General features: G+C 36.9%; 1 protein-coding gene across 3 annotated transcripts in view; it reads right to left on the bottom strand.

Moving 5' to 3' along the window:
* Positions 1-25519, bottom strand: part of ZNF277 (zinc finger protein 277) — a 138398-nt gene that overhangs the window by 57951 nt on the left and 54928 nt on the right. The gene's annotated exons all lie outside the window — the stretch shown is intronic.

The following is a 25519-nucleotide window of genomic DNA, read 5'->3' as shown; positions in this document are numbered from 1 at the left end:
ATCCTAAAGATATTTACATGTCTCCAAAAAGAAAAATACATAGTGCTAGAGAGTAGGATACTTTATTATCATTTTAAACAGTGTTTGTAGCCCAGAGGCAGGGAGTATTGCAAAGCAGCTCAAACCCCTCATTTGCTTGCTTGAATGGGGGAAACCCATTTGTCAGGGCAGCTGTTCAAGCCTTCTTCTTGGACACTGGCCAATGGCAGCAATTCCCGGGGTACTTGCAAGGGGGAAGGCTGCAACACTCTGGGTTAAGGTTCTAAGGCTCAATTGTGACCTATGGCTGAGAATCATCACACCAAGGGAATAAATGGTATACATTAAGGCAACAGATGATGCCAGGCCTGTCTTTTAAGCTGCTTCCTGTAGCATCTGCAAACTCTTTCCTGTTTCTGATTATTTGTCACAAAGAAGAACAAAGCTCTCACGCTGGGTAGACACAGTATGTGCTGGGTGGCCCTCATGGCAATTTTCTATGTTGACTTAGGTTTATCATTTGCCTATTACACAAGTATGCATTACAATTCAGGCTTCTGTGAACAAATAGATGACTGCTCAATCACTAGACATATGTGATGTGGTAAACATTTTTCCTGGCTATATTATTCCTCTTCCTAACATCATCTACAGTATCTTTAAGAGCTGACGTATGTAAAGTCTATGTTTCTCATTTCAGAGCCTAAAACCACAGCCAGTTGTGACAGTAGCCCCCTTTAGTCTGCCAGAGTGGACGTCTAGACCTGTCACCTCATACAGGCTATTTAGTAGTTTGTAATCAGGAAACGGGGGTAAAGAAACTAGGGTAAGGCCTCTGGCATTTGCAGAAAGGCAGGCAACCTTCAGAAAGAAGAGAATCTTCTTCAGAAAGAAAGACACAAAAACTATGCCACAGACAAGTTTTCAGAATTAGGTTAATATTAGTTCTCCCGTTAAAGTTTCCTATTTTTTTCCTTACTTTATCTTCTTTTTAAAGGCATTCTTAATTTATGAGTTAATTGAATCAGTCACTGGCACACTGGTGACCATGGCTTGAGAATTATGTAAGTGCAGTGGCTCACACCTGTAATCCCAGCACTTTGGGAGGCCGAGGTGGGCGGATCACGAGGTCAGGAGTTCGAGACCAGCCTGGCCAACATGGTGAAACCCCATCTCTACTAAAAATACAAAAAATTAGCTGAGTGTGGTAGTGTGTGCCTGTAATCCCAGCTACTCGGGAGGCTGAGGCAGGAGACTTGCTTGAACCTGGGAAGTGAAGGTTGCAGTAAGCTGAGATGGCGCCATTGCACTTCAGCCTGGGTGACAGGGCGAGACTCCATTTCAAAAAAAAAAAAAAAGTTTCCTATTTTTTTTTTCTTACTTTATCTTCTTTTAAAGGCATTCTTAATTTATGAATTAGTTGAATCAGTCACTGGTACACTGGTGACCATGGCTTAAGAATTACATAAGTGTGGTGTCTCAAGCCTGTAATCCCAGCACTTTGGGAGGCAGAGGCGGGCAGATCACGAGGTCAAGAGATCAAGACCATCCTGGCCAGCATGGTAAAACCGTGTCTCTACTAAAAAAATACAAAAATAAGCTGGGTGTGGTGGTGCACACCTGTAGTCCTAGCTACTTGGGAGGCTGAGGTAGGAGAATTGCTTGAACCCAGGTGGTGGAGGTTTCAGTGAGCAGAGATCATGCCACTGCACTCCAGCATGGTGACAGAGCGTGACTCTGTCTCAAAAACAAAAAAAAGAAGTTATATAAGCAATGTAAGAGGGCAGCATTCATTCATTCACTTAACAAAAATCAACTGACTATCTACGGGGATGTTCAATGTTGCAGGATGTTCATTGCTACCAAGGTTAAAGTGCTCACAGTCTGTTTGAAGGTACAAGTAAGTTAAAAATATAAAGAGATGGAGAATGTACAGGGTTTACAGAAGCAGCGGTTAGGGGAGTCACTTAACTGAGCTGGAGAAGGAAGGTGTCCCATAGAAGAGGGCCTCTAATACATCACCCAAACATATTCTAGTCACATTAAAGTATGCTAAATCAAACTGTTTATCTTTATTCACAAAATTAATATCAGAGAAGGTGAAAACACATAGGATATACATGACAGTATGGAGAATATTTAAAATACATAAGCCCTTTAGAAGCACTATTAACAAAACTGGTGTTATCAATTACTATATTTATTAAATTAGGTAATGAAATCAAGGAGTTCTGGAATTCTACAGTTCTTTAGTTGTAGGTTATATTTTTTAGTAGTAGGTTAACTTTCATAGGAATTTAAACTCAAATGTGAAAAACAGAATGGGGAAAGAGAGATAAGTAATATACTTATGAAACTCTATGATAGCATTTTACATCCACTAGTATATAGCTACAAAAGGCAGCATATTCTAAATAAAGGCAACATTAGTAAATATTACCTGCAACGTAGGAAATAACAAGTACTATATTACATCTTTTCCACAAATTTAATTGAGATATACAGAAATTTATTGGTTTGACTGCTGAAAACAAGCCTATGGTATTAATAATAATCATCAACAGCACAACTAACATTTATCAGCTACTTGCTATTTGCAAATTACCTGCAAAGTGTGTTAGGACATCTTCCTAATTAATTCTAACTATCTTATTCAGTAGTACTATCATAATCCAATCTTCCAGATGAGAGAATCAAGATTTAGAAAACTTAACTAAGTTCCCAAAGTCACAATGTTAGTCAGTAGCCTAAACATTCTGAGTTGAGCCTAAACTCAAACACTATGCTATTCTGCTCCCTGTACCAAATGGCATTTCTCCAACTGTTTCTTCTTTAGTATGTATATTTGGTGCTGTGAATTTATATATATACATTTGTAAGTTACTTTGTATTTACATGTACTCTGCCAATGTCCTCCAGTCTCCCTAATACCCCATAGCAATTCTTATGCAAATATTAGTAGCCCACATTGTCCAAAAATCACTAGAGTACCGTTCATCTCCATAATTTTCATTATTTTTTCCCAACGTTTTATTGCAGTCTCTCTATTATTCCTCTGTGGTTCACTTGTTTTTCCCTTTTGTATGTCTAATGCTCAGTTTCTCTTTTTTCAAATTATTCCTAAGAGAATGGACCTAAATATCCACACATACGAAAACCAAACTGCCTGTGGTTACTGCAAAGGTCTAGAAACAAAATCATGAATATGCAAATTTCATGCAAGAGAAACTTGTGGTTTGGGAGGTATTAAGTTGTATTTGGGGGCTTGAGTTAGTATGTAACAGAGTCTCACTCTGTTGCCCAGGCTGGAGTGCAGGGGCACAATCTCAGCTCACTGCAACCTCCGCCTCCCGGGTTCAAGCGATTCTCCTGTGTCAGCCTTCCGAGTAGCTGGGATTACAGGTGTCTGCCACTACGCCCTGCTAATTTTTGTATTTTCAGTAGAGACCAGGTTTCGCTGGCCTGGCTGGTCTCAAACTCCTGACCTTAAGTGAGCCTACTGCCTCAGCTTCCCGAAGTGCTGGGATTATAGGCATGAGCCACGGCACCCAGCCAGAAAATAAGTTTTAATATAACATTTTTAGATAAGAAGATTTTAAAGTTTTCTCTGATTCCCAAATGATTTTTTGGCACCTTGCTCAAAATTATAACAGCATTGATCATATGGACTAATTTGTTTATCTCTTCGTCTTCTTTGCCCCACTTCAGGTTGTTAGCCCTTAGAAGGCAAAGTAAGTCCTAGTTGTCTTTATTTACCTGGCATGTACACTGAATTAACCTGCTACCCCACTATGACTAACATAATCATTGTGTATTTATTTTGTGCCAGGCATTGTTAACAACTTCACATGTACAGTATTAACTCAATTAACTCTCACAATAACCCTGTGAAGGAGATTCCATTTCCAACCCTGTTTTACAGATGAAGGAACTGAGGGGGTGAGAGGTGAAATGACCTGCCTGCAGCTATCAAGTGATGAAGCCGGGGTTTGAATCCAAGCAGTCTTGCTTACACATTAGCACTCTTAACTAATACATAAGAGTTTAGATCTTTTCCTATAGGAAGTAAAGCCACTTATGTTCTAAACTGATATGAGAATGGACTGGAAAGAGGAAGGTCTCAATCTAGGGAGACCAGGTGGGAAACTACTGCAGTGTCTAAGCCTGAGGGCTTGTCTGAGGCAGCAATAGCAGTGGATAGAGGAGAGGAGAGGGATAGAGGTTAAATGTACAGTTCTTGATTACTGACTGGCTACAGGGAGTTAAGGAGAAGCCTCCCATGTTCCTGGCTGGGGAGATAGCACAAAATGAAGTGCCAGTCACCAGTCAAGGAATATATGTAGAGAAGTAGGTTTTGTTTGTTTTATGGCAGGGAAGGATAATAAATTATATTTTAAATGTACTCACTTGACCTGTTCAGAACTTAGACATTCCTCTTATGTCCAATACATAAGGGCAGCATAAGACTGGTGTCTTATGTGATGCATTTGTACTATTCTGTCTTCCAGGCCCTTCTCTAGGTTCTCCTGTGGGCTTGGCCCACCGCATCTCTCCATGCCCAACAAAAGCAAATATCTCTGTTGTAATTAATTATTTACATGTATACCTCTATTACTGTGCTAGTCTGTGAATTCCTTAAGGTCAAGGACTAAGTCTTACGTATTTTCATATAGCTGGTGCGGTGGCTCATGCCTGTAATCTCAACACTTTGGGAGGCTGAGGCGGGCAGATCATGAGGTCAGAAGTTTGAGACCACCCTGGCCAACATGGTGAAACCACGTCTCTACTGAAAATACAAAAATTAGCAGGGTGTGGTGGCGCAGGCCTATAATCCCAGCTACTCGGAAGACTGAGGCAGGAGAACTGCTTGAACCCAGGAGATGGAGGTTGCAGTGAGCCAACATCATGCCATTGCACTCCAGCCTGGGTGACAGAGCAAGACTCCATCTTGAAAGAAAAAAATAAATAAAAATAAATAAAAAAAGAATCCAGGGGCCTGGAATAGCTGAAATAGCTATAGAATGGCTGGTGTTTGATAAATATCTGCTGAATGAAGACATAAAAGGATAAATAATGGACCAAAGGTACTCAGTTTCTAGCAAAGTCCTGTTTCAGGGAACACCTGTGGTTGTCTTTAGGGGAACTTTCTCTGCCTGAGATTGAACGTAGTCCAACTATATTTACAGCCAGATGTTTAGTGCTATGCGCCTTGGTGTAACAGGCCCACTAGTAAATAATAAGCAATGATGCAAAAGTTACATTGAATTCTAAGATAACAATAAATATTGCTGAGAGTAATAAAAGTATGTTATATTAAATTAGAAATTTTTAAATTCTTTTTTCACTCTTCATGTAAGTATACTCCCCAGTAAGCAAGGAACAAGTGGCATTTGGAATTCAGAGTAAGTAATACCACTCTACCAGAGGATGTTTATATGAGATAGACCTGAATCTTGAATACATTTTAGCTTAGAGCAGTGGTTTCCAAATTTGAGTTTTATCACCTGGAGAGCTTTTTAAAAAATACTGACTTCAAGACCTTACTGTAGACTTAGAAAATGTAATTTTTACCAAGCAGTAGTCCCTAGACCACTGCCTGGAAATCAGTGGTTCAGAGGATGATCACATGAATATCCTGATCATATAACAGTGTGGGTATTTTAAACCTAAGGAAAAGTCCATAAATTAGGTGACATGGCCTTGTGGCAAGGCTTATTTGATAGTCTATTCTGTCCAACAGAGAGTTTCTAAATTACTAAGCACTGGACCAGCAGACATAATTCAGTACGATTTGTCTGACAGATTACTTCCAGCTGTCACTACAAGTGTCACATTTATATCTTACTCCATGGTAAAAGACAATAGAGGCTGGGTGCAGTGGCTCATGCCTGTAATCCCAGCACTTTGGGAGGCCGAGGTGGGCGGATTAATTGAGGTCAGGAGATCGAGACCAGCCCGGCCAACACGGTGAAATCCCATCTCCACTACAAACACAAAAAAATGAGCCGGGTGTGGTGGTGGGCGCCTGTAGTCCCCGTTACTCAGGAGGCTGAGGCAGGAGAATTGCTTGAACCCGGGGGGCAGAAGTTGCAGCGAGCTGAGATCGTGCCACTGCACTCCAGTCTGGGTGGCAGAGTGAGACTTGGTCTCAAAAAAAAAAAAAAAAAAAAAAAGACAACAGATACAGAAATATATAATCCTCTGCCACAGGAAATACAAAAGGAAGTAAATCACATCTATCCTATCTCCTTTTAGCAAAGAGGCAAACATCTTGGAAATTCTGCTTTGGCCCTAAATCCACTTTGCACATGTGTTACACATTAACAACAAATTATCTGCTCTAGTTCTCACTTTGAACAGCAACTCTGTTCAAATGAACTGTAAAAAAACACCATTCCAAGGAAGTTGAATTTTTTAGGAGATTCTATGCTGATTATTAGCATTTTTATTGACTCTGGGGAAGACCCTCAAAATGTCAAATTATTATTCTAGGGAAGCGCTTCTCAAAGTTCTTCAATGTGCACATAAATCACTTGGAGGTTTTGTTAAAATGCAGAGCCTGATTCAGTAGGTGTAATGGCCATGGAAACGTGCCATTCAAAGCTCCTGCTGCCATGAGCATAATTGACAAGAGGACCTCAGGTGTGGTGCCCTGAAATCCCGTTTGCACTTAAGCTAAGCCTCCCACTCACTGCTCTGAGTCAACGAAAAGGGATTAATATCCAGCATGCAGTTGACCCTCGAAAAACACGAATTTGAACTATGCACATCCAGGAAATAAATTACACAGGAATTTATTTCAATAGAAGTTTACACCTAATGTGCCCATCTCTCCTGCATCCCTTTCCACCTTGTCCATATCTTCAGCCTCAGCCACACCTGAAACGGCACAACCAATCCATCCTTCTCCTCAGCCTACTCAATTGGAAGACAATGAGGATAAAGACCTTTATGATGATCCACTTCCACTTCATGAGTAGTAAATATATTTTCTCTTAAGTTTTTAAAAAATATTTCTTTTTTCTAGCTTATTTTATTGTTAGAAATACCGTATATAATATATATACAAAATACATGTGAATTGACTGTTTGTTATGTTCTGGTCAACAGTAGGCTCCAAGTAGTTACATTTTGAGGGAGTAAAAAGTTATACACAAGATTTTCGACTAGGCAGGGAGCTGGTGACCCTAATCCCTGAATTGTTCAAGGGTCAGCTGTATATTAAAAACTCATACAACTCAGTAGCATAAAACCCAAATAAACCAGATTAAAAAATAAGCAAAGGACTGGAATACACATTTCTTCAAAGAAGACATATGAACATCCAACAGGTATATGAAAAGGTGCTAATCACCAGGGAAAGGGAAATCAAAACCACAACGAGATATCATCTCGTACCTCCTAAGATGGCTATTATTAAAAGAACCCAGAAAATCACATGTGTTGGCAAGGATGTAGATACATTGATAACCTTGTGTACTGTTGGTGGCAATGTAAAGTGATGCACCTTATGCTATCAAAACCAATTTGGAGGTTCTTCAAAAAATTAAAAATAGAACTATCATATGAGCCAGCCACTCCACTTCTGGTTATCCAAAAGAATTGAAAACAAGATCTCAAAGAAATATTTGTACTTTTATGTTCATTGAAGCATCACTCAGAATAGCCAAGAGGCAGAAATAATAGATGTATGGACAAAGAAAATGTAGTATTTAAATACAACGAATAGTATTCAGCCTTAAAAAGGAATGAACCTTGAAGATATTATAAGAGAAATAAGCCAGTCACAGAAGGAAAATGAACTACACGATTCTACTTATATGGGGTATGTAGTCAAACTTACTGAAGCAGAAAGTAGAATGGTGGTTGCCAGGGCTGGGGACAGTGGGAAAAAGGGGAAATTACTGTTTAATGAGTACGGAATTTCAGTAATGGAAGATGAAAAAGTTCTAGAGATCTGTTGTACAATAATGTACATATACTTACTAGTAGTGTACATTTAAAAATTTGTGAAGAGGATAGATTTCATGTTATGTATTTTTTTTAACCATAATTTTAAAAAATGGAGAGGAGGAGAGAAAAGTCAAGGCTGGAGGAATTATGGTCCCATTACTTCCCATTAACCAACCCTGACCAAGTTATTTAACCTTTCTTAGCCTGTTTCCACAACATAAAATGAATTAATCAAAATATCCACCTGATAGAGTGTTCCACCCGGCAGAGTTGTTCTAAGTGTTAAACAAAGAAATTAATGTAAAGCACATGAGTGTCTGACTCACATGGTCAATTATAGGTTAGTTCCTGTCACTAATCCTGGTAATAATGAGAATGGTTTTATGTTTGAGGATGAAGAGAGATGGGCATCATATGCACTGATATCTATTAGCAATTCCTATGGATTAATTCAAAATAAACACTCTAGGGCCCCAACACAGATTTAAAGAATTAAATCACATAAGAGTGAAGCCGAGGTTAGGTTGGTGCAAAAGCAATTGCTGTTTTTGCCATCACTTTCAGTAAAACAGAATAAGCCTACTTCCCAAATACCTACTCTTAGGTCCTGACTATACTGTTGAAATTCTAAGGCTTTTGCATTCTGTTCATCACTTTGTTATTCCTGCAGAACATTAAATTAAGAGACAAGGGAGAAAACACAAGGAAATTTTTGATATAGACATAAGGAAAAGTGAAGGGATTTATATTGATAGCCTCAGTTTTCTGAGAATATGAGATAAGCTCTGTTCATATTGAAGACAAAGGTTAAAAAAAGGGGAAAAGATTTGGAACTAACACTATGGAGAATGCAACCTTTTGGAGACAAAAGATAAAAAACAAATGATCCTACAACAGTCCTGAAGGCCTAGCTAAGTTAGCCTGCTGCCTTACTTTTAGTCAAACATATGTTTTAGCAATAGATTTGTATTTGGTGCCTAAAAGAGACTGATGTTTTTACAATATCTATTCTGGGTTTTCAAACTATGTAGTTTTATATAAACACATATACATAAATAAATATAATGATAAGACAAATAGGCTGTTTTAAAATCATCTAACCTGATGCTGCTCAACATAACTTTCTGTGATGAAAAAAATGCTCTATATCTACTCTGTCGAACAATGGTAGCTATTAGGCACATGCGGTGATTGAGCATTTAAAACATGAATAGTGAGACTTGGTAATTGAATTTTAATTTAGTTTTAATTAATTTAAATTTAATAGCCACATGTGGCTATTGACTAGTCTATTAGACAAGACAGATCGAATTTATGCAGATGTTCTTAACCTGAGGTCAGTGGGCACTTGATTCAGAGACTGGGGTTTCAGGAATTCAATGGGAAACTATATAAATACTGTGTGTATGTGAATTTTTTCTGGGAAGAAAGTCTCTTGATTTAATATTAATAGATTCTTGGCCGGGTGCGGTGGCTCACGCCCGTAATCCCAGCACTTTGGAAGGCCGAAGTGGGCAGATCATGAGGTCAGGAGATAGAGACCATCTTGGCTAACATGGTGAAACCCCATCTCTAATAAAAATACAAAAAATTAGCCGGGCTGGTGGCACGCTCCTGTAGTCCCAGCTACCCGGGGGGCTGAGGCAGGAGAATGGTGTGAACCTGGGAGGCGGAGATTGCAGTGAGCGGAGATCGCGCCACTGTACTCCAGCCTGGGCGACAGAGGGAGACTGTCTCAAAAAAAAAAAAAAAAAAAAAAAAATTAACAGATTCTTACAAGGGTTCTCGGGACCCATAAAAATTTAAAAATAATGTATCCTGTTACTTATATTTTTCTATCATTTGACCCACCATTTTTATTTATAATGTGTAAGTGAATAGTGTCATTCAATTGGGATTTCAAACAACAAAATAACTTACTAAAATAACCATCATTCTGGTTATTCTCATTTTGCAGTCAGAGCAGAAAGAGATAGCCTGAAGACAGAACAGGCAATAGTTATACAAGGCATAATATGGAAACTACAGATAAATACCCTTGGTAAATGTAATTCTTAATATCTGGTTATCACAGTGCCTGAAATCTCCACCATTAAAGTTAACCCTTTGGACTACTGTTTCTGGAAGTAACATGTTACCTTTACATAAACACAGCAATTTACTAATAATAATTGCTATAATTAATTTTCTATAATTTACTATAATTAATAGGAGTGGGTTCTAAAATTATGGGGTTATGTATTCTGGAAAGTCTCTAATAGGGCTAGATTACTGCATCCTGTCTACAACAAAAATTTATTTGAGAAAAGGCAACAAATTTTTCCACATAGACTCAGGGAAAACAACTCTTTTGCTCCCCGCCCAAATTTTTATTTTTACATTCTCATTCTATAAAGAAAACTCTGTTTTAGGTGTTAAGCTTTGTAGCATCTTTTATCATCCGACAGTTTCTAGGGAAGCCCATTTGTTCAATTTACAAGCAAGCATAAGCAATAGCAAAGATGAGACACATAGGGGTTGAGTAAGAATATTTGGCAACTATCCTACTGTAATATTAAAGCTATTAACATGTCCAACCTTTCTAGAAATACCCAGACACTTCTTTCTTATACATTCCTAAGGTACTATCCATTCATCCATCAGATTCCCCCACGATGGGCTGGGAAGTTGGTTATTTCCAAATCTATTCTTTTAGTCTAGAAAACTCTCAATGAGTTCAGAAACTACTAAAAAATGGACTCAGCAACAAACCATTTGGTAGACTTGAGGTGGACCTCTTTGTAGAAATGGCTTGATTTCCTATCCATATTATGGGTGAATTGCATGGTTAAGAATACAACACTGATGAAGCTCTTTTCCCTCTTATGTCAGCAAAGCACTGCAGATTCTAAGATTTTGACTGCCGCCCCATTTCCATGTGGCATTTCTTAGTTTCAAACTACCTAATGATGAAAATGTGGTTAAATTTCCTTTCTCAAGCAACTTTGGTAAAAAAGTGGGAAACTAATGGTGCAATGGTTACATTTCTTGGCTATAGATTACGAATGTTTCTGGTTTATACATGATACCTTCTTACCTTAATCAGTTTCATAAAGAGGAATCAGTGGTGTCTACGTTAATAATGCAACAGTAACAATGATGTGGAAGCAGCTTTTTGAAATATTATAAATTCATGATAGAAATAAATACTAGGAAGAGAAAATAAATGGATTAAAAACAAATCCCTCTTTAATATGATAAATTATTGATTTATTTGTAGACTTAAATCAGACAAGATTTCTGGTGTTCAAAATATGCTTTAAAACATATATGGTTAAGTATATTCAGTTCTATAGAAATACTTTCTATAACTCTACTGTTGAATGCCAATGAGATTTAGAATCTAAAAGGAAATGAAATGAAGGATGAAGGACCATACTATATGTTATATGCTTACTTTACATACTCTTTCACATCAAAGACATTTCATTTTCTCTACTGCTTTTACTGTGCACTACTGAAGATACTTCAGAGCACTCAAATTAAGACTATTAAGAGTTCTTACTTTGATAGGGCCAGGATTAGGGATGCTGGGGAGCTAAGTAGACTTCAAGGCTGGGTGTATACTGTGTTCTAAGAGGCGGATACTAACAGGAACTAAATTCTCAACGCTATTTCCTTACTACCAGTAGAAGGAGCAGACATTAGGGATTTGGGAATATAAACGTAGGATGATTTTTCAACACTGAAGGGGAAAAAAAGCAAAAAAGACATTAAAATCCTAATCTTGGTTCTGGTAAATCTAATTAACCAGAATAACCTATTGCAAACAAGCTAGTGATCTGAACAGGAGGGCCAATGTAACAAAAGACACTGACAAACAAAAGGCTTTTTGGCAAGAACGGAAACAAAGTGACTGGTGAGTGCTTTTATTTATTCGGTTCTATAGAGGAAAAGATAGAAAAGAAGGGAAGGTAAACTCTGACACAGATAGATTTGATTGGTTATTGGTCTGTGTTATACTTTCTAAATAAGTGATGCCCAATGGAAATTTCACAGTATATTAACAGAGGTTGGATTTAACCTAATTTAATTCATTTGTTATGACAGAGTATTACTTTGGAAATAGTAGTCTAGTTAATACTTTAATGAAATGAGTTGGCAACTAGAAAATTGTAAATCACCTATCTGATGCTCCCTATTATAATTAATGTTTTACATAGAATCACAAATTTCTGAGTTATGGGGCTAAGATTATCCCTATTTACAAAATTAAGTAGCTATGACACATTTTTATTTTGCTGTTTGATGTCTTAATTCATTAACACGACCAACATTTTAACATAACAAATAGTTTTGTTTTTATGGAACAGATAAAGAATGATTCTTTTTAGGCCTATAAAAGTTAATAAAGGCAGGGTGCTGTGGCTCATGCCTCTAATCACAGCATGTTGAAAGGCTGATGCAGGAGGATCACTTGAGCCCAGGAGCTCAAGACTGGCTTGGGCAACATGGCAAGACCCAGTCTTTACAAAAAATAAAAAATCAGCTGCGCATGGTGGCACACACCTGTGGTCCCAGCTACTTGGGAGGCTGAGGTGAGAGGATTGCTTGGGCCTGGGAGGTTGAGGCTTCAGTGAGCTGTGATCGATCGTGTCACCTCACTCCAGCCTGGGTGACAGAGCAAAACCCTATCTCAAAAAACAAAGGCAAAATGAAAATTAATAAAAAATAAACTTTTGAAAGTACCATATAACCACTCATTTAAATTCTTATTTTTGAACATGTGAATTTCTCAAACTTTTCTAACAAGATATATATATATATATTTCTCATACTACATATTAATATATATAATTGCTATAAAGCAAGACTTGATTTGAAAATGAAAACTAATAAATTGTCTTTTAGTTCTAGTGTATGAGATAGAAACTTTCTTAAATTAGGCAAGTCTTAGCTGATACTCATTTTATCACCACAATTTTATGAACTTATTTCCCTAGAAAATAATTCTCCCTTCTAGTTCACTTTCAGGCAAAAGGCTCTGCTAGATACTGAGGAGCAAGCAATTGAAGAAAAAAAATAGAGCTACCCTAACCTCAAATAACCACATTTTTTTTTAGACGGAGTCTCGCTCTGTTGCCAAGGCTGGAGTGCAGAAGAATCCACATCTTTTCCACCAGAGAGGGTGGTTATGTTCACAGACACACCTAACACAACTTTAGAATGTCAGGGAGCAAGATGGTCGAATAGAAGCCTTGACTGGTAATCCCCCTGGCAGGAACACCAAATTGAAAAACTATCCACACACACAAAAATGCACCTTCATAAGAACCAAAAATCAGGTGAGTAATCACAGTACCTGGTTTTAACTTCATATCCCTGAAAGAGGCACTGAAGGAGGTAGGAAAGACAGTCTTGAATTGCTCATGTCACCCTTCCCCCATCCCCCAGCAGTGGTCATGTGGCCTGGAGAGAGAATCTGTATGTTTGGTGGAGGGAGAGTGCAGTGATTGTGCGACTTTGCATTGGAACTCAGTGTTGCCCTGTCACAGCAGAAACCAACACCAGGCAGAACTCGGCAGGTGCACATGGAGGGAGCGTTTAGACCACCCCTAGTCAGAGGGGAATCACCCATGCCAGCGGTCACAACCTGAGTTCCAGCAAACCACGGGCTAAAGTGCACTTGGGTCGCAAATAAATTTGAAAGGCACTCGGCCACAAGGACTGCAATTACTGGGCAAGTCTCTGTGCTGTGCTGGGCTCAGAGCCAGTGGATGTGAGGTGCATGTGACCCAGTGAGACACCAGCCACGGTGTCTAAGGAAGTGCTTGTGCCACCCCTGGCAAACAGGCATATGAAAAGTTGCTCAACATCACTGATAATCAGAGAAATGCAAATCAAAACTACAATGAATATCATCTCACTCCAGTTAAAATGGCTTTTACCCAAAAGACAGAAAATAACAAATCCTGATGAAAATGTGTAGAAAAGGGAACCCTCATATACTGTTGGTGGGAACATAAATTAGTATAGCCACTATGGAGAACAGTATGAAGGTTTCTCAAAATACTAAAAATAAGGCTGGGTACGGTGGCTCACGCCTGTTATCCCAGCACTTTGGAAGGCTGAGGTGGGTGGATCACCTGAGGTCAGGAGTTTGAGACCAGCCTGGCCAACATGGTGAAACCCTGTCTCTACTAAAAATACAAAAATTAGCCAGGCGTGATGGTGTGCGCCTGTAATCCCAGCTACTCAGGAGGTGAGAATCATCTGAACCTGGGAGGCAGAGGCTGCAGTGAGCCGAGATTGCGCCATTGCACTCCAGCCTGGGTGACAGAGCAAGACTCTGTCTTAAAAACAAACAAACAAAGAAACAAACAAACAAAAACAAATAAAAATAGAACTACTATGTGATCCAGCAATCCCACTACTAAGTATATACCCAAAAGAAAGGAAATCAGTATATTGAAGAGATATCTGCACTCCTGTTTGTTGCAGCACTGTTCAAAATAGTTAAAATTTGGAAGCAACGTAAGTGTCCATCAATGAAGGAATAAAGAAAATGTGGTATACACAGTAGAGCACTATTCTGCCATAAAAAAGAATGAGATCTTGTCATTTGCAACAACATGGATGGAACTGGAGGTTATTACGTTAAGTGGAATCAGCCGGGAACAAAATGACAAACTTTGCTTGTTCTCCCTTATTTGTGGGAGCTAAAAATTAAAACAATTGAGCTCATGGAGATAGAAAATAGGATAGTTACCAGAGGCTGGGTAGTAGGGGGTAGGGGGAAGGGAGTATGGTCAATGGGTATAACTATAGTTAAATTAAATAAGATCTAGTATTTCATAGTACAACAAAGTGATGACACTGTATAACAATGTATTGTACATTTAAAAATCACTAAAAGAGTAAAATTAGAATATTTGTAAGACAAATAAAGGATAAATTCTTGAGGTAATGGATATTCCATTTATCCTGATGTGATTATTATGCACTGTATGTGTGTATCCAAATATCTCATTTATCCTATAAATACCTACACCTAGTATGTACCCACAAAAACTTTCTTAAAATTAAAAAGACGAATGTCAGAAGCATCAGAGGAGAAAAAAAGAACCAAGTATAATTTTAAGATAGCCCATATCTAGCAAGTAAGATACTAAATCACTAGATTCATGTCCTCCATTTCCAGTTACATGCCTGCCTACTAAGGCAGGTGGTTTGGCCTTACTTTGAAATATTTAATAAATCCTTTTTCTTGAAGTTACTTGGACCCATCAGGATTTGGGCTGCTTTTAAAAAATGTAGTTATAAGCAGTCTTTTAAAGCTCCTGCAAAACACCTGAGATTCCGTCATGTTCAGGACACTTAAAAAATATAATTCTCCAATTTATTTTTGTCTACTGACAATTACTCTTATGTTCTCAGTGACATTAAGTATCATAAATCTCATCTCCATGATGTAACAGAATCCTCTACAAATATGTGACCACATCAGAAAGATCACTTGGCTTCAAAGAGGAAGGATGAGGGAATAAAATGATGCTGGACAATAAAACAGGACACAACAGATTTTATTCCTAGCATTTCGGATACAGTATTAAATTTCCTGTTTTACAAAACAAAAATAAATCCAAAAAGTGATAGAAATCTCGTATTTTTGAAATAGGTTGTCTAGTTTACATAAATGGTACATGTTGCAAATTACTCGTAACAATTAACAATGAATTCTGCCAGCAGTTAATCTGATTAGCACTGGCTTCAATGGAATGTCTAAATGGAACTTTACCGAAAATGACATCCTAATGAATACCATTATTTTTACTTTCAGGCAACAATTCTCAATCCTAACAGTATGTATGAATCAACTTGGGAGCTTTGAAAATATGCTGATATTTTTTACACAGAGATTCTAATGTAATTTCTTGATGGTGGCTGGGATATGTTTTGTATTTTATTTTATTTTTATTTTATTTTTTACTACTCCCAGCTGCTTAGACAGAGATATGCTTTATGTGAAAGCACAAACCACTGTTCTAATGAAAACTTGATATGATCAATTTTATAACTTCATAAGTTAGTATAAGAAGACAGACACTATGTAGAGTAAGAGTTAAAATATCGTTTCTGTTTTTAGGAAAACATATTACCTTTTCTATAGGTTTTGGAAGAAGAAATATTTTGTGATAGATATTATATTTTGTAGACAGCTGATAAAAAAAGAAATGATTATTTACGAAACATAATTAGACTACAGTCTTTATTAATACATGTTCCTTTGAGTCTGCTCATACATATTTGATAAATTGAAGAATAATGTCAGAATACAATATAAGTTGTATTGATTCATATGTATTTTTGCCAGCACAATAGTGGTTTGAATCAATCAGGCCTGAGCTTTCTCATTATTAAAAGCAAGCCTCAGCAATACATACAGATCTTTAACACAACTCCTGAAAATTCTAAGTCCTTCCTTATAGCAAATAGGGACATTTTCAAGAAAGCCAAGAATGAGGATGAAGACCCCTCAAAGGCATTTCTTCCTGGGTTTTAAAAACACCTGACTGACGGAGGTCTATAGCCAGGGTTAGACATTCAATTTTGATGAAACTGACCTCAGTTCGACATAAGTGCCCCCAAGGACCTACATTTTGAAGAAGGAAGCATGAATCCTAGAATTCAAGGACGCAAAGAATCAACTGGACTATGATTGTGGGTGCAAATCCAGTGAAGAATTAACCATATTACCCTTTTTATTGGGATTACTTAACTGGACTGATTCTGGATGCAAATCCAGTGGAGACTTAACCATGTTACTCTTTTTATTAGCATTGCTCTGGTTACAAAGTTCCATTGGTTTTGAACGATCTGTCCCTAGCCCTCTTCCCCCATATGATCTCTATTATTCTTATTGTGTGATTTTGTAGAATGCAAAGTTTTTCAGCAATGCAAATATGGTATTAGAGTAGAAGTACCTGAATATAACAAAGTATTTTTAGGGTAGAATAATACACTGGGACAGACAAAGGTATCTACTGGCCAAGTCTGATAATACAGCTCAGCTTCTAGACTTTGATAAACCCTTGATAAAGAGGGTGAGATTAGGGAACAAAGGCATCCCACATATTGAAAAAGTGCTTCTGGTACAGTGTGTCATGGCTTACAGCTAGAAAGGACCTAGAATCAAAAACCCACTTTAAAAACAGGAAAGCTATGACCTAAAACCTTTTTTTCTACCAAGCCATCGTCTTTAGTGAAGTGCTACAAGTCTTCTTGCATATGCCAACGTCCACTATGATAAACGACTGGCTATCTTAACTGTTTCTGCCTCAAGTTAACAACCAAGTTAACAAGGAGGCTTTGTACCTCCCTGATACTTCCAGTGTTTTTTCCTGCAAAACAATAACAAAATAGTGTTTGGTTTACCAAAACATGCTTTACAACTAATTGTCCTAGAATAATTTATTCCCCACCAAATCCAGACACATAAATGCCATACAGTGAGATAAACATATTAAATGGAGAAAGGTAACATGGTATCACTCAAGATTCCCTGTCTTATGATTTGGGGTATTCATTCATGGAAAAAAAGACACTGATATCAAAGAGATGTAGAGTCTTTCATTTACAGCAAATTGTCAAAAAAAAAAAAAATCCATTGTATTTTAAAATTTAATTTGATAATGCATCCTAGGAATAAGATCATGAACACATTCAAGGTCTTGCCACTCATTGTCCATATGGTTCTATACTAATGACTAACAAGAGGCAATTATATTTGAATACTGACAAATCAAGGTATATCAGTCAGGTATTATCATATTAATGCCAGATAACAAACTGTCCCAACACACAGAAGCTTAAAACAGTAAGTAGTTGTTTAGCTTACACTTCTGTGGGTTGACTGCATGGTGTAGAGATGTAGAGTCTTAAAAGTGAAGAAGCTCCTCAAAAATCTAGATCAAAACAAAATGCCCAACTGACTGTTTATCTAAAGTTATTAAGTGGCAATCAATGAAACCAAACCAGATGTTTATACAAACCACATAAAACAGATAATCAGTAATCTTAAAAAAATTGAGAGTAAATCAAAATAAGCAAGCCAAGGAACAATTATATGCATTAAAAAACACCATGGTTTTGGTATATTTTACTCCAATCCGAAGGTAGGTAGTTATCATGATTCTAAAATATCTTCTACTTTGTGCTTTTAATTTTAAATATGAAAAAAAGTTTCAGGAACAATAATCTATACACTTTTTTTGTACTTCTTGTGCCATAAAATCACTCCAAATTTCTAGTGTTTACCAAATGATCCTATGTGGGCTAATGATCTAGTGTTCACCAAATGATCTCATATGCAAACAGAAAAAGACAAAAAGCAACACATTGTAAGTCCTTAAGGAAGATATAGATAATACTAATTAGGAATTCCAAGCTCCTGAGAAAAACTGTTCTTTACCTGATGGTAAGTCCTATTCAAATTAAACAAATTAAAAAAAAAAAATACAATTAAGCCCTACAGCTTTCCAGTTCAAAAACTGATTCAAAATACTCAGTCACTAAGCTGTGTTTTGTGTGTGTGTTTGCGTGTGTGTGCACGCAGGCATATGGTATATTTTCCCCCTAAATCTAAAATGAGCTTTTCTTTCCTGAAGGTCAACTCTTCTTCCTTTCCATTTTTGTACTTTCATACATGGTCACTTTCTCTGGATACTAGGTGAAAAGCTGTGTCTTACTGAGAGGTATTTTCCTGATGGATTTGATTTATAGGAAAATTAAATTCACTTTCATGGCAAATTGTCATGAGGTACCTTTGACTTTCTAGAAAAGGCACACAAAATCATTCAGATTGATTTGAACGGGTCTTAATTGGGTCAGAGTTAACAAAAATGCATATCTGTCCCTATAAAAGAAAAGGGTTAGTTCCTGATGCTTGAGAATTTCACTGTCTGTGGCAGCATCCAGGGAAATCTTGGTGAAGGTCTCGGCTGGGGCAAGCTGCCACCCCTGCTATTTTGAAAGTTCAGTGGGCTGACATCCCCTTTCTGGAAAAAGGAAATATCAGTACTAGAGAAAACTTTCTTTCCCTCCATGCCTCTCAGGACCAAAGCCTCAAACCTTCTACTATTTTCCTAGTCGGCCAATATGCCCTATCAGTGAAAGGCGCGTTAACAAAAAGGAATAGATAAAATGGAAAAGAGAAGAAAATGAAGGGGATTTTTAGAAGTAGGCAAGAGAAAGAGAGAAAAAAAGGCAGCAAAAGCTAATCACATGCTAGCAATTATTAAAGGGTTGTTCATTGTCCTTTTTGTATTCCCCCTTTATTCTCCAATCTTTTCTCATTCTCGATTGTGATTCTATACAGCGTAAAGCATTTAAGAAATAATACCTTTCAAATAGAATGTGATAATTTTCAGTAAGATAACTAAAGTTAAAACGTATCAGGAAAATGTTTGATTGCTGAAACTGATAAAGATGAGATCAGCATCAAAAGATACTAGCTTTACCAAATCCCAGCAGTCCACTGAACAATGATTATTGATCATATATGATAGCCACTAAATAAAATACAGAAATGTAAAATAAGTTATTTCCGTTGTATAAAATAAGCTAAGGGAACAATAATTCTATTTAACATATCCAATATACATAAGAATACATTAAGAAGCTATAGTAGTGGTCAGAGTCTTTCAGAGCAGAAAGATGCTTTGCTCTGAATCTCACTGCAAGCTGCCATTTCTGCTGCGTTCTAAACCAGTGATTCACAATTAGGTAGAGAATATTGTTATAATACTTTGGGAAGCATTGTTACCACACCCCACCCACCTTCCTGTGAAAACCACTGGAATGAACAAACTCTTACTCAAAAAGGAATAAAGAACAGAAAGTTTATGAATATCAAAGAGATGATTCCTACAGTTATTAGAAGTATGTATTTTTTGATGCATTCAGGTTTTATTTATGAACTTCAGGAATGATTTATTTAAAATTTAACATTTATGTGACACTGATAATTCTATAAGAGAAGACCCAGAACTATAAATAGCCCAGGGATATTTCGAAACCGAAAAAAATCACAACATTGCTGATATTACGAGTTTTTCGTGAAGCAATTCTTTTAGTAGTACAATAAAACTTCAAAGGTTTCCATAGGATTTTCTGTGCTCCGCATACCTAAATTTTATAATTATTTTCAAAAGTCAGTTTGGTTGTTACGATATGCTGGTGAGGTCTTCGAGTATCTTAACTGAAATCTCAGAAGCTACTGCAGCTCTTACCCTGCTGTCAAAAAAAAAAAGTCTTCATTTTTTGATATTTGAATTTATATTTAGTGACAACCCTGGACCAATGTTAGTAATGTGATGGCCAGAGAGTAACTATATAGCAATCTTAAGAATTAAAAAGTAGGCTGGGCACTGTGGCTCTTGCCTGTAATCCCAGCACTTTGACAGGCCGAGGCGGATGGATTGTTTGAGGCCAGGAGTTTGAGACCAGCCAGGCCAACATGGTGAAACTCTGTCTCTAATAAAAATACAAAAATCAGCTGGGTGTGGTGGCCGGTGCCTGTAATCCTAGCTACTAAGGAGGCTGAGGCAGCAGAATCGCTTGAACCCAGGAGATGGGAGGTTGCAGTGAGCGCAGATAGCGCCACTACACTCCAGCCTGGGTGACAGAGTGAGTGAGACTCCGTCAAAAAAAAAAGAATTAAAAAGTAAATGTAAAAATGTGATTCATAGGAATCATTTCCCTCTTTCTGCAGTAAGATAAAAATACTACTCACAGCTTCTATTTGTCCTTATCATTTAAAAGCACAGCAGAGCCAACAAAGTATCTGCCTCTAGTAGCTTCTTTCCGGACCCTTCCCTCTCCAAATACTGACCCTTCTTTTCTACAGAGAGGAACCCAGTACTGGGTCTTTTACCATCTCCTTTCATTCAAAATGTAAAGGAACAGCTCTCAGTGATCTTTACTTCTTGGTTGACCAATGTAATACTTTGATTAAAACTCTGACTAAATTATTTTGACCAACCCTTATAGTGTTTTGAAACAATTTTCTGAATAAAAAAAACTGAACACATAGTTCACTGTAAAACTTTCAAGCAAAGTGAAAAGAAAAAATACCTGTAATCTCACCATTCAGAAATAACCACCATTAACCTTATGATGATTTTTCTTCATATACAGGCATACTTCACTTTATTGTGCTTTTTACAAATTGAAGGTTTGTGGCAACCCTGTACAGAGCAAGTCTACTGGTGCCATTTTTCCCCAACAGCATGTGCTCACTTTGTATCTCTCTGTCAAATTTTGGTAATTTTGGCAACATTTCAAAGTTTTTCATATTATTATATCTGATATGGTGATCTGTGATCAGTGATACTTGATGTTACTAATTGTTATGTAATCGTTTTGGAGAGCTAACAAATTGCACCCATATAAGATGGTGAACTTTAAGATAAACGTGTGTGTTCTTACTGCTCCACTGACCTGCCATTCTCCCCTTTCTCCTCCCTATTCCCTGAGACACAATGATATTCAAATTAGGGCAATGAATAATCCTACAATGGCCTTTAAGTGTTCAAGTGAACAGTCTCAAGTCTGTCACTTTAAATCAAAAGCTAGAAATGATTAAGGTTAGTGGAAAGGCATGTGGAAAGCCAAGACAGATTGAAAGCTAGGCCTTTTGTGCTAACCAGCCAAGTTGGGAATGAAAAGGAAAAATTGTTGAAGGGGGCTGAAAGTGCTACTCCACTGAACGCACAAATGATAAAAAAGCAAAACAACTTATATGGAGAAAGTTTTGATGAAGGGAGAAGTCAATAAATGCCACAAACTTCACTGTTGTCTTTTGTTAAGAAATTGCCACAGCCACCCCAACCTTCAGCAACCACTACCCTGACCAGTCAGCAGACAAACATTGAGGCAAGACCCTGCACCAGCAAAAAGATGACAACTCACTGAAGGCTCAGATGAGCGTAAGCATTTTTTAGCAATTAAGTATCTTTTAATTAAGGTATGTACATTATTTTTTGACATAATACCATTATTGCACACTTAATATGTGTAAATATAACTTTCATATGTACTAGGAAACCAAAAAAATCCATGTGACTCGCTTTATTGTGATATTGTCTTTATTGTGGTGACCTGAAACCAAACCCTTAATATCTCTGAGGTATACCTGCATATTTCAACATATATTTTTATTAAAATTCCAAAAAATACTTTCTTGATACTTTTTTTTTCTCCATTTAATAGCTACAAATAACTTTCCACACCATGGAATATCCTTCTATAAAATTACTTGCAAGAACCACAGTATTCTAACATTGAAACATAACACAATTTGTTTAACCGATTCTTCAGGTTAGATGCTTAGGTTGCGTACATTTCTTGTTACCATAAATAAAGTTGCAGTGAAAACACCTGTATCTAATTTTTTGCCATTTTTTAATGATAATTTTCTTGAGATAAATTATTAGAAGTAGAATTTCTAGGTCAAAGAATATGGACATTTTCATGTGGTTTACTTATATATTATGTTGTGGCTAAAGAAAATTTGGGCATTAGCATTTAGGAGTTGCACCCTAGGCAAAAGTGTAGGCTAGGGCAATGGGTTTTGAATATTAGTATACATAAGCTAATGAATATTAGTGTACATAATCCACCGGCTTATGCACAGTAATATTCAAAACCCATTGCCCTGGCCTACACTTTTGCTTAGAAAAGGTCATTGTAGCTGGCAGGAGCTAGAACCCTCCTATCTAGTCAATGTCAACCTTTGCTTTGAAATGCCAAGATACATTTTGTTTTCTAAGTGGCTGTTTTTGTTTATATTGCTCAATGTTTTACAACTGAAACCTGTGTTTCCAGAGGTGAAGATTCTGACAGAGAATTTATCCTTTTGAACAGAGGTAGTTCTGAAGAGCAGGGCCTGAACTTTCATTAAGCCTGAGAACCCAATAAACTGCACACAAAAATGTGTATATTTATATGCACATTTCTCAGGGGATAGTGTTCACAGCTTTCAACAGGTTCTCACAGAGATATGTGATGCTCATAAAAGCTTAACAAAACCAAATGCACAAAAAGCCCACTGGCATGGAAAGCAAATGATATCTACTTACAACTGAGACAAATACTGCAGAAAATGCTGACATTGCAGAGCCGTGTATTAACCACACACACAAATGCAAATGAACAGCATGTACTGTATAACTCTGAGGAGTGAGACAAATTTGAGAGGCCACGCTGCCCAGTGTGATGATCTGGAGCTACAAAAGCTGGGGCTTTCATAGTTGAGGCGCTTTACTCTCTTTAAGGTCAGACTGATAAAGAAGAAGGCCTGTTTCTATTAGGCATGATGCTAGAAGTTTACATGTAGTCTCTGATTTAATTATCAGAAATGTCCTATGAGGAAGGCAGTTTTATTATTGTTAAGTAGTAAGAATCATAAACAGTTTTAAACTCATCCCAATGGGTCAGTGAGAACTCAATTCCATTACCACATTACTGAATCATTGGCAACAGCCTCATTTAATGACTATACTGCCATAGCTAATGGGCCCCAATCCCCATACACCCTCCTGCTTCTGACAGTTGGCCAGTCCCTAACCTCTACTAGTCTCAAAACCCTCAATAAGATCAGCAGTCTGCTTTATTCAGAAAGACTGTGCCTTACAAGTACATATCTCCACTGTCCAACAACAGTAAATCCAGCTTTCTGTTTCACATATTGAGTAGAGGCCTTTCCTTGACAAAAAGGTTATACACACGGTTACACAGCCAGTAAGAAATGGAGAGGACTGGCATCCATAAAGTCTGACTCCAGAGCCCAAGCTCATTATAGCTCATAATATACTCCCTGAGCAAATATCTTAACATTTGGATTACGATGGAGAAACCCTGGTTTTCCTCTCCTCCTCTTGACAGTAGGAATGTTGTTAATGAAGTACAATATATATTTTATTACTGCTCTGTACTATTTTTATTATTTTTTTATGGACACTGTGAGTGTCTAAGTCCCTATGAAGTTAGGCAGTATTATATATCAACTTTTATAACCAAAAGTATCCATATTTCTAATTGGAACAAATATAAAATATAACTTCTTAAATGCTAAGCTTTGAAGAGTTTCCAAATAGGAAAAATGGCACATTTTTATACTATCAAGACAAAATATTTTTCTTAAAAATATATAGCCCTCTATATTGTTTATAAAATATCCTGAGAGGCAATCCTACAGAACAAACTTTTTGTCATAAATTACCTTTATTTATATATTTAACTTATTAGCCTTTAATATATCAATACAGAAAATAAATCATGTAAACCATGTACTTTTTTCATAAATAAATAACTATGGCAAATAGACAATCCCTATAAAAATTGAATCTAAAAATACTGTTTGCTATAGGAACTTAAAGTACCAAGTTCTCTTTGTAATGACAATATCTCATACAGTGCTCTCTTTTTGGCTTGCATGCTGAGATTTAATATAAAGCTGAAAATTCCTGGCTAGCAGCTTGGCCATTTTAAGATCCATTAATCTGGGCAAGCAGTCTACACACGTGGCTCAATGATCTTTTTTTTTTTGTATTGCTTTTTTAAATGTCTCAGTAATTTGGAAGATAGGGCATGAAGAAAGATGAAATCTATTGAGGCTGCAAAACTAGAAGGGCAGATTGTAGGAAGGAGGAGAGCTATTACATGCAGGCTGGCTGAGAGTAGTGTAAAGAACTCATTGTAGAGAAATAGAAAGTAATGAGTTAGGGAACACCAATTTCTATAGAAAATGAGTACACCCTAGGTACTCATATGCTACAAGACACTGAACAGAAGAATCAATGTTTAGTAGAGGATAATACTCTAAACCTCTGGCACAGTGCTTTAAAAACTAAACCATTCTGAAATGTTTAATGTCTTGGTATAAGTTAAAAGATGTTACTTAAAAACCAAATAATGAACTTTATTTGGAACAAATGGTAGTTCAGGTCACCTTGCTTTAAAAAAGTTTTCTATTATAGAATATTCAAGTGAAAGTGAGCTGAATGACACAAGAGCTTTGACTAGAGGCTTTGATATTCAAGAGGATTAAGCAAATGAGCAATGGTGTCTTTTAATGGAGACAAGATTATGAATAAATTCATAAAAACAGATACACTCCTAAATGGATCATAAAGGTTAAAAAATTTAAGAATTTGGGGTGAAATGTTATGTGGTGTGGTAGTATTTAGGGAAGAAGCATGAAAATAAATTAGGGGAGAAGTTAACACTAAAAAAGGAGTATTTTTTCCATCATCAATTCCAGAGTTATCACTCTTTCCTCCCAGAAAAAGCAAGAAATGATTGTTGATATAGGCTAAAATAAAATAATCGCTTTTCTTAATCTGAAAAACAAAAACATAGTCAGAAAGTAGATAGAGCTAGGCATATGAAATACCATCCATTGCATTTATGGGATGTTGCAAATTTATTTCTGAAATAAATTTATTTCTGAAATAAATTTCTGAAAACCAAATTGTTGTATGTTAGGTAAAATAGACTTTAGAAAAGGTAAAAGGAGGGACAGTCTTCAAGTATGTACTTTACTATT

Source organism: Pongo pygmaeus, chromosome 6 (assembly GCF_028885625.2).
Source record: "Pongo pygmaeus isolate AG05252 chromosome 6, NHGRI_mPonPyg2-v2.0_pri, whole genome shotgun sequence".
Taxonomy (NCBI): domain Eukaryota; kingdom Metazoa; phylum Chordata; class Mammalia; order Primates; family Hominidae; genus Pongo; species Pongo pygmaeus.
The sequence above is the reverse complement of the archived record's forward strand: the minus strand, read 5'-3'. Positions and strand labels throughout refer to the sequence as shown.